At 37.3% G+C, this 8,124-nt stretch overlaps 1 non-coding gene across 1 annotated transcript; it reads right to left on the reverse strand.

The window, feature by feature from the left end:
• Positions 1-7,372: 7,372 nt before the first annotated feature.
• Positions 7,373-7,475, reverse strand: LOC121483643. Its single transcript, XR_005985772.1, has one exon. It is a non-coding gene; the product is annotated as a U6 spliceosomal RNA (small nuclear RNA).
• Positions 7,476-8,124: the final 649 nt, after the last annotated feature.

Consider the following 8,124-nt stretch of genomic DNA (forward strand, 5'->3'; position numbering starts at 1 on the left):
GAGAGAGAGAGAGAGAGGCAGAGGGAGAAGCAGGCTTCATGCACCGGGAGCCCGACGTGGGATTCGATCCTGGGACTCCAGGATCGTGCCCTGGGCCAAAGGCAGGCGCCAAACCACTGCGCCACCCAGGGATCCCCCATAAAATAAATTGAGAAGTGTTCCCTCCACTTCTATTTTTTGGAAGAGATTTTATATAATTTGTATTAATTCTTCTTTAAACATTTAGCAGAATTCTCCAATGAAATTGTCTTGGCCTGGAGGTTTCTTATTTGGGAGGCTTTTATTTTTTAAAAAACATTTATTTATTTACTTATGATAGACATAGAGAGAGAGGCAGAGACACGGGAGGAGGGAGAAGCAGGCTCGGTGCCAGGAGCCCGACGTGGGACTTGATCCCGGGATTTCAGGATCGCGCCCTGGGCCAAAGGCAGGCGCCAAACCGCTGAGCCACCCAGGGATCCCCTGGGAGGCTTTTAAAATAGACTTCATTTGTTGTGATGAGCACTGGGTGTTAAATGGAACTGTTGAATCACCATATTGTACACCTGAAACTAATATTACACTGAATGTTAACTAACTGGAATTGAAATAAAAATTGGGAAAAATAAAAAAAATAGTAAAGTTATTTCAATTCCAGTTAGCTAACATACAGTGTAATATTAGTTTCAGATGCACAATATAGTGATTCAATACTTCCATACAACACCCGGTGCTCATCACAAGTGCACTCCTTCATACTCACCACCTATTTAACCCATTTCCCCCACCCACCTCCATTCCTGTAACCCTCAGTTTGTTCTCTATACTTAAGAGTCTGTTTCCTGGGTTGCCTCTCTTATTCCCACCATGTTCATTTGCTTTGTTTTGTAAATTCCACATATGACTGAAATCATATAGTATTTGTCTTTTTTCCGACAGACTTAGTTCACTTAGGATTATGCTCTCTAGCTCCATGATGCCTAAGTAATATTCCATTGTCTATATTATACCACAACTGCTTTACTTATCAATCCATGGAAATTTGGGCTCTTTCCACAATTTGGCTTTCGTTGATATTGCTGCTATAAACATCTGGGTGTATATTTCCCTTCAAAACAGTATTTTTGTATCATTTGGGTAAATACTTAATAGAGCAACTGCTAGATCATAGGGTAGTTCTATTTTTAACTCTTTGAGGAACCTCCATACTATTTTCCATAGTGGTTGCATCCATTTCTATTCCCACCAACAGTGCAGAGGGTTCTCCTTTCTCCACCTCTTTACCAGCACCTGTTGTTTCCTGTGTTGTTGATTTTAGTCATTCTGACTGGCATGGGGTGATATCCCATTGTAGTTTTGATTTTTTTATAATAAATTTATTTTTTATTGGTGTTCAATTTGCCAAAATACAGAATAACATCCAGTGCTCATCCCGTCAAGTGTCCCCCTCAGTGCCTGTCACCCATTCACCCCCACACCCCGCCCTCTCTCCCTTCCTCCACCCCTAGTTCGTTTCCCAGAGTTAGAAGTCTTTATGTTCTGTCTCCCTTTCTGATATTTCCCACACACTTCTTCTCCCTTCCCTTATATTCCCTTTCACTATTATTTATATTCCCCAAATGAATGAGAACATATAATGTTTGTCCTTCTCCGATTGACTTACTTCACTCAGCATAATACCCTCCACTTCCATCCACGATGAAACAAATGGTGGGTATTTGTCGTTTCTAATGGCTGAGTAATATTCCATTGTATACATAAACCACATCTTCTTTATCCATTCATCTTTCGATGGACACCGAGGCTCCTTCCACAGTTTGGATATTGTGGACATTGCTGCTAGAAATATCGGGGTGGTGTCCCAGCGTTTCATTGCATCTGAATCTTTGGGGGAAATCCCCAACAGTGCAATTGCTGGGTCGCAGGGCAAGTCTATTTTTAACTCTTTGAGGAACCTCCACACAGTTTTCCAGAGTGGCTGGACCAGTTCACATTCCCACCAGCAGTGTTAAGAGGGTTCCCTTTTCTCCACATCCTCTCCAACATTTGTGGTTTCCTGCCTTGTTAATTTTCCCCATTCTCACTGGTGTGAGGTGGTATCTCATTGTGGTTTTGATTTGTATTTCCCTGATGGCAAGGGATGCAGAGCATTTTCTCATGTGCATGTTGGCCATGTCTATATCTTCCTCTGTGAGATTTCTCTTCATGTCTTTTGCCCATTTCATGATTGGATTGTTTCTTTGGTGTTGAGTTTAAGTTCTTTATAGATCTTGGAAACTAGCCCTTTATCTGATATGTCATTTGCAAATATCTTCTCCCATTCTGTAGGTTGTCTTTTAGTTTTGTTGACTGTATCCTTTGCTGTGCAAAAGCTTCTTATCTTGATGAAGTCCCAATAGTTCATTTTTGCTTTTGTTTCTTTTGCCTTTGTGGATGTATCTTGCAAGAAGTTACTGTGGCTGAGTTCAAAAAGGGTGTTGCCTGTGTTCTCCTCTAGGAATTTGATGGAATCTTGTTTCACATTTAGATCTTTCATCCATTTTGAGTTTATCTTTGTGTATGTTGAAAGAGAGTGGTCTGGTTTCATTCTTCTGCATGTGGATGTCCAATTTTCCCAGCACCATTTATTGAAGAGACTGTCTTTCTTCCAATGGATAGTCTTTCCTCCTTTATCGAATATTAGTTGACCATAAAGTTCAGGATCCACTTCTGGGTTCTCTATTCTGTTCCATTGATCTATGTGTCTGTTTTTGTGCCAGTACCACACTGTCTTGATGACCACAGCTTTGTAGTACAACCTGAAATCTGGCATTGTGATGCCCCCAGCTATGGTTTTCTTTTTTAAAATTCCCCTGGCTATTCAGGGTCTTTTCTGATTCCACACAAATCTTAAAATAATCTGTTCTAACTCTCTGAAGAAAGTCCATGGTATTTTGATAGGGATTGCATTAAACGTGTAACTTGCCCTGGGTAACATTGACATTTTCACAATATTAATTCTGCCAATCCATGGGCGAAATATTTTTCCATCTCTTTGTGTCTTCCTCAATTTCTTTCAGAAGTGTTCTATAGTTTTTAGGGTATAGATCCTTTACCTCTTTGGTTAGGTTTATTCCTAGGTATCTTATGCTTTTGGGTGCAATTGTAAATGGGATTGACTCCTTCATTTCTCTTTCTTCAGTCTCCTTGTTAGTGTATAGAAATGCCACTGATTTCTGGGCATTGATTTTGTATCCTGCGCCATGCTGCCAAATTGCTGTATGAGTTCTAGCAATCTTGGGGTGGAGGCTTTTGGGTTTTCTATGTAGAGTATCATGTCATCAGTGAAGAGGGAGAGTTTGACTTCTTCTTTGCCAATTTGAATGCCTTTAATGTCTTTTTGTTGTCTGATTGCTGAGGCTAGGACTTCCAGTACTACGTTGAATAGCAGTGGTGAGAATGGACATCCCTGTCTTGTTCCTGATCTTAGGGGAAAGGCTCCCAGTGCTTCCCCATTGAGAATGATATTTGCTGTGGGCTTTTTGTAGATGGCTTTTAAGATGTTGAGGAATGTTCCCTCTATCCCTACACTCTGAAGAGTTTTGATCAGGAATGGATGCTGTATTTTGTCAAATGCTTTCTCTGCATCTAATGAGAGGATCATATGGTTCTCGGTTTTTCTCTTGCTGATATGATGAATCACATTGATTGTTTTACGAGTGTTGACCCAGCCTTGTGTCCCGGGGATAAATCCTACTTGGTCATGGTGAATAATTTTCTTAATGTGTTGTTGGATCCTATTCGCTAGTATCTTGTTGACAATTTTTGCATCCGTGTTCATCAGGGATTTTGGAACTTTCTCCAGAATAGACCACATACTGGGTCACAAATCGGGTCTGAACCGATACCAAAAGATTGGCCTTGTCCCCTGCATATTCTCAGACCATAATGCCTTGAAATTAGAACTAAATCACAAAAAGAAGTTTGGAAGGACCTCAAACACGTGGAGGTTAAGGACCATCCTGCTAAAAGATGAAAGGGTCAACCAGGAAATTAAGGAAGAATTAAAAAATTCATGGAAACTAATGAGAATGAAGATACAACCTTTCAAAATCTTTGGGATGCAGCAAAGGCAGTCCTGAGGGGGAAATACATCGCAATACAAGCATCCATTCAAAAACTGGAAAGAACTCAAATACAAAAGCTAACCTTACACATAAAGGAGCTAGAGAAAAAACAGCAGATAGATCCTACACCCAGCAGAAGAAGAGAGGTAATAAAGATTCGAGCAGAACTCAATGAAATCGAGACCAGAAGAACTGTAGAACAGTTCAACAAAACCAGGAGTTGGTTCTTTGAAAGAATTAATAAGATAGATAAACCATTAGCCAGCCTTATTAAAAAGAAGAGAGAGAAGACTCAAATTAATAAAATCATGAATGAGAAAGGAGAGATCACTACCAACACCAAGGAAATACAAACGATTTTAAAAACATATTATGACCAGCTCTACGCCAATAAATTAGGCAATCTAGAAGAAATGGACGCATTCCTGGAAAGCCATAAACTACCAAAACTGGAACAGGAAGAAATAGAAAACCTGAACAGGCCAATAACCAGGGAGGAAATTGAAGCAGTCATCAAAAACCTCCCAAGACACAAAAGTCCAGCGCCAGATGGCTTCCCAGGGGAATTCTATCAAACGTTTAAAGAAGAAACCATACCTATTCTACTAAAGATGTTTGGAAAGATAGAAAGAGATGGAGTATTTCCAAATTCGTTCTATGAGGCCAGCATCACCTTAATTCCAAAACCAGACAAAGACCCCACCAAAAAGGAGAATTACAGACCAATATCCCTGTAGTTTTTATTTTTATTTCCCTGCTGATGAGTAATGTTGAGCACCTTTCCATGTGTCTGTTAGCCATTTATGTCTTTCTTGGAAGAATGTCTCCTCTCATTTTTAACTGGATCGTTTTTTGGATGTTCAGTTGTTGTATAAGTTCTTTATGTATTTTGGATACTAACCCTTTATCAGAAATGTCATTTGCAAATATCTTCTCCCGTTCAATAGATTGCCTTTTAGTTTTGTTGATTGCTTCCTTCACTGTGCAAAAGCTTTTTATCTTGCTGAAGTCTTAATAGTCTGTTTTTCCTTTTGTTTCCTTGCCTCAGGAGATATATCTAGAAAGAAGTCGCTACAGCCGATGTAGAGGTTACAGCCTGTGTTCTCCTCTAGGATTTTAATGACTTCAGGTCTTACATTTAGTTCTTTAACCCATTTTAAATTTATTTTTGTGTATGGTGCAAGAAAGTGGTCCATTTTCATTATTTTGCATGTTGCTGCCCAGTTTTCCCAACAGCACTTGTTGAAGAGTTGGCTTTTTTCCATTGAATATTCTTTCCTGTTTTGCCAAAGTTTAGTTGACCCTATAGTTGTGGATCCATTTCTGGGTTTTCTATAATGTTCTATTGATCTATGTGTCTCTTTTTGTGCCTGTACCATACTATCTTGATTACTACAGCTTTATAATATAACTTGAAGTCTGGAATTGTGATGCATCCAGCTTTGCTTTTTCAGGATTGCTTTGTCTATTCAAGGTCTTTCATGGTTCCATACAAATTTTAGGGTTGTGTGTTCTAGCTCTGAGAAAATGCTGGTGGTATTTCGATAGGGATTGCATTAAATGTGTAGATTGCTTTGGATAGTATAGACATTTTAACAATGTTTATTCTTCCAGTCCATGAGCATTGAATGTTTTTTCCATTTATTTGTGTTTTCTTCAATTTCTTCCATGAGTGTTCTGTAGTTCTCAGAGTACAGATCATTTACCTCTTTGATTAGGTTTATCTCTAGGTATCATATGGTTTTTGGTGCAATTGTAAAAGGGAAAAAGGGATCAATTCTTTGATTTCTCTTTCTGCTGCTTCATTATTGTATAGAAATGCAAGAGATTTCTGTATGTTAATTTTGTATCCTGTACTTCGCTGAATTTTCAGCAAAAGTATCAGTTCTAACAATTTTGGTGGAATCTTTTGGGTTTTCTAAGTAGAGTATCATGTCTTCTGCATATAGTGAAAGCTTGACTTCTTTCTTGCCAATTTGGTTGCCTTTTATTTCTTTTTGTTTTCTGATTGCCAACGCTGGGATTTCTAGTACTAAGATAAATAACAATGGTGAGAGTTGACATCCCTGTCTTATTCCTGACTGTAGAGGTAAAGCTCTCAGTTTTTTCCCTACTGAGAATATTAGCTGTGGATTTTTCATATATGGCCTTTATGATGTTGAGGTATGTTCTAACTGTACTTTGTTGAAGGTTTTTATCGTGAATGGATGTTGTACTTTGTCAAATGTTTTTTCTGCATCTATTGAAAGGATCATATGGTTCTTATCCTTTCTATTATTATTTTTTTTCCTTTCTATTATTAATGTGGTATATCACATTGATTGATTTGCAAACATTGAACCACCCTTACAACCCAGGAATAAATCCTACTTGATTGTAGTAAGTGATTCTTTTAAAATGCTGTTGGATTCAATTTGCTAGTACTTGGTGGAGAATTTTTGCCTCCATGTTCATCAGGGATATTGGCCTATGGTGCTCTTTTTTAGTGGCATCTTTGTCTTGCTTGGAATCAAGGTAATGCTGACCTCATAGAATGAATTTGAAAGTTTTCCTTCCATTTCTATTTTTCTGGAATAATTTGTGAAGAATAGGTATTAATTCTTTTTTAACTATTTGGTAGAATTCACCTGTTAAGACATCTGGACCTGGACTTCTGTTTGTTAGGAGTTTTTGGATTACTGATTCAATTCCTCTGCTGATAATTGGACTATTTAAATTTTCTATTTCTTCTGGTTTCAGTTTTGGTAGTTTATTTATTTCTAGGAATGTAACCATTTCTTCCAGTTTGCCAAATTTGTTGGCATATAATTTTTCATAATATTCTCTTATAAATGTTAATTTTTCTGTGGCGTTGGTTGTTATTTCTCCTCTTTCATTTGCAGTTTTACTTATTTGGGTCCTTTATTCTTTTTTTAATAAGTCTAACTAGACTTATTAACTAGAAGTTTATCAGGTTTTTGTCCCAAAGAACCAGCTCCTGGTTTCATTGATCTGTTCTACTCTTTTTAGTTTCTATATCATTTATTTCTTCTCCAATTTTTATTATTCCCTTTCTTCTGCTCCTTTAGGCTTCATTTGTTGTTATTTTTCTAGCTCCCTATTTTTGACTTTTTAAAAATTTTTTTATTGGAGTTCAATTTTCTAACATATAGCATAACAATAGCTCCCTAGTTGTAAGTTTTGGTTGTTTGATTTTTCTTGCTTCCTGAGGTAGGCCTGTATTGCTATATACTTCCCTCTTAGGGCTGGTTTTGCTGCATCCTAAAGTTTTTGACCATCGTGTTTTCAAAAATACGGAATGCTTCACAAATTTGCATGTGATCCTTGCACAGGGACTATGCTAATCTTATCTGTATTGTTCCAATTTCAGTATATGTACTGCCTAAGCAAGCATTCAATAAAAATTTGTTAAAGAAAAAAAGGAAAGTAGACTTTAAGAATGGCTGTACATTTACTTTAAAGTTGTGAAGGATTATGCAGAGTTCCCATGTATCCTTTCACATGGTTTCTCTGATCATTAACAGCTTATGTTATTAACGTACATTCTTTGTAATTAATGAACTAATATTAATACTTTTTTAACTAAAGTACACAGCTTATTAAAATTTCCTTGATTTTTACCTGATGTGTTTCTGCTCCAGGACCCCATCCAGGATACTACATCACATTTATTGTTTTGTCTCCTTAGGCTCCTCTTGGCAGTGAAAATTCCTCAGACTTTTCATATTGATGGTGAGCGTGGCAGTTTTAATGCATATTGGTAAAGTAATTTTTGGAATACCATTCTATTGGAATTTTTATAATTCTTAAACCATGAATAAACTAGGATTACAGTTTGTTTTTCTTTTTTGAGGGATAAAACATAGATAAATTGCCATTTTAATCACTTTGTATCAACAATAAATACTCTCAACACTGACTTATCACTATTGGTACTGACATTGATCTCTTAGCTTAGGTAGAATTTGTCAGATTTCTCCACTGGGAAGTTGATATTTTCCTCACCTTCCTTAACATATTGTATTTTGGAAAAGGAATT

Source organism: Vulpes lagopus, chromosome X (assembly GCF_018345385.1).
Source record: "Vulpes lagopus strain Blue_001 chromosome X, ASM1834538v1, whole genome shotgun sequence".
NCBI lineage: Eukaryota > Metazoa > Chordata > Mammalia > Carnivora > Canidae > Vulpes > Vulpes lagopus.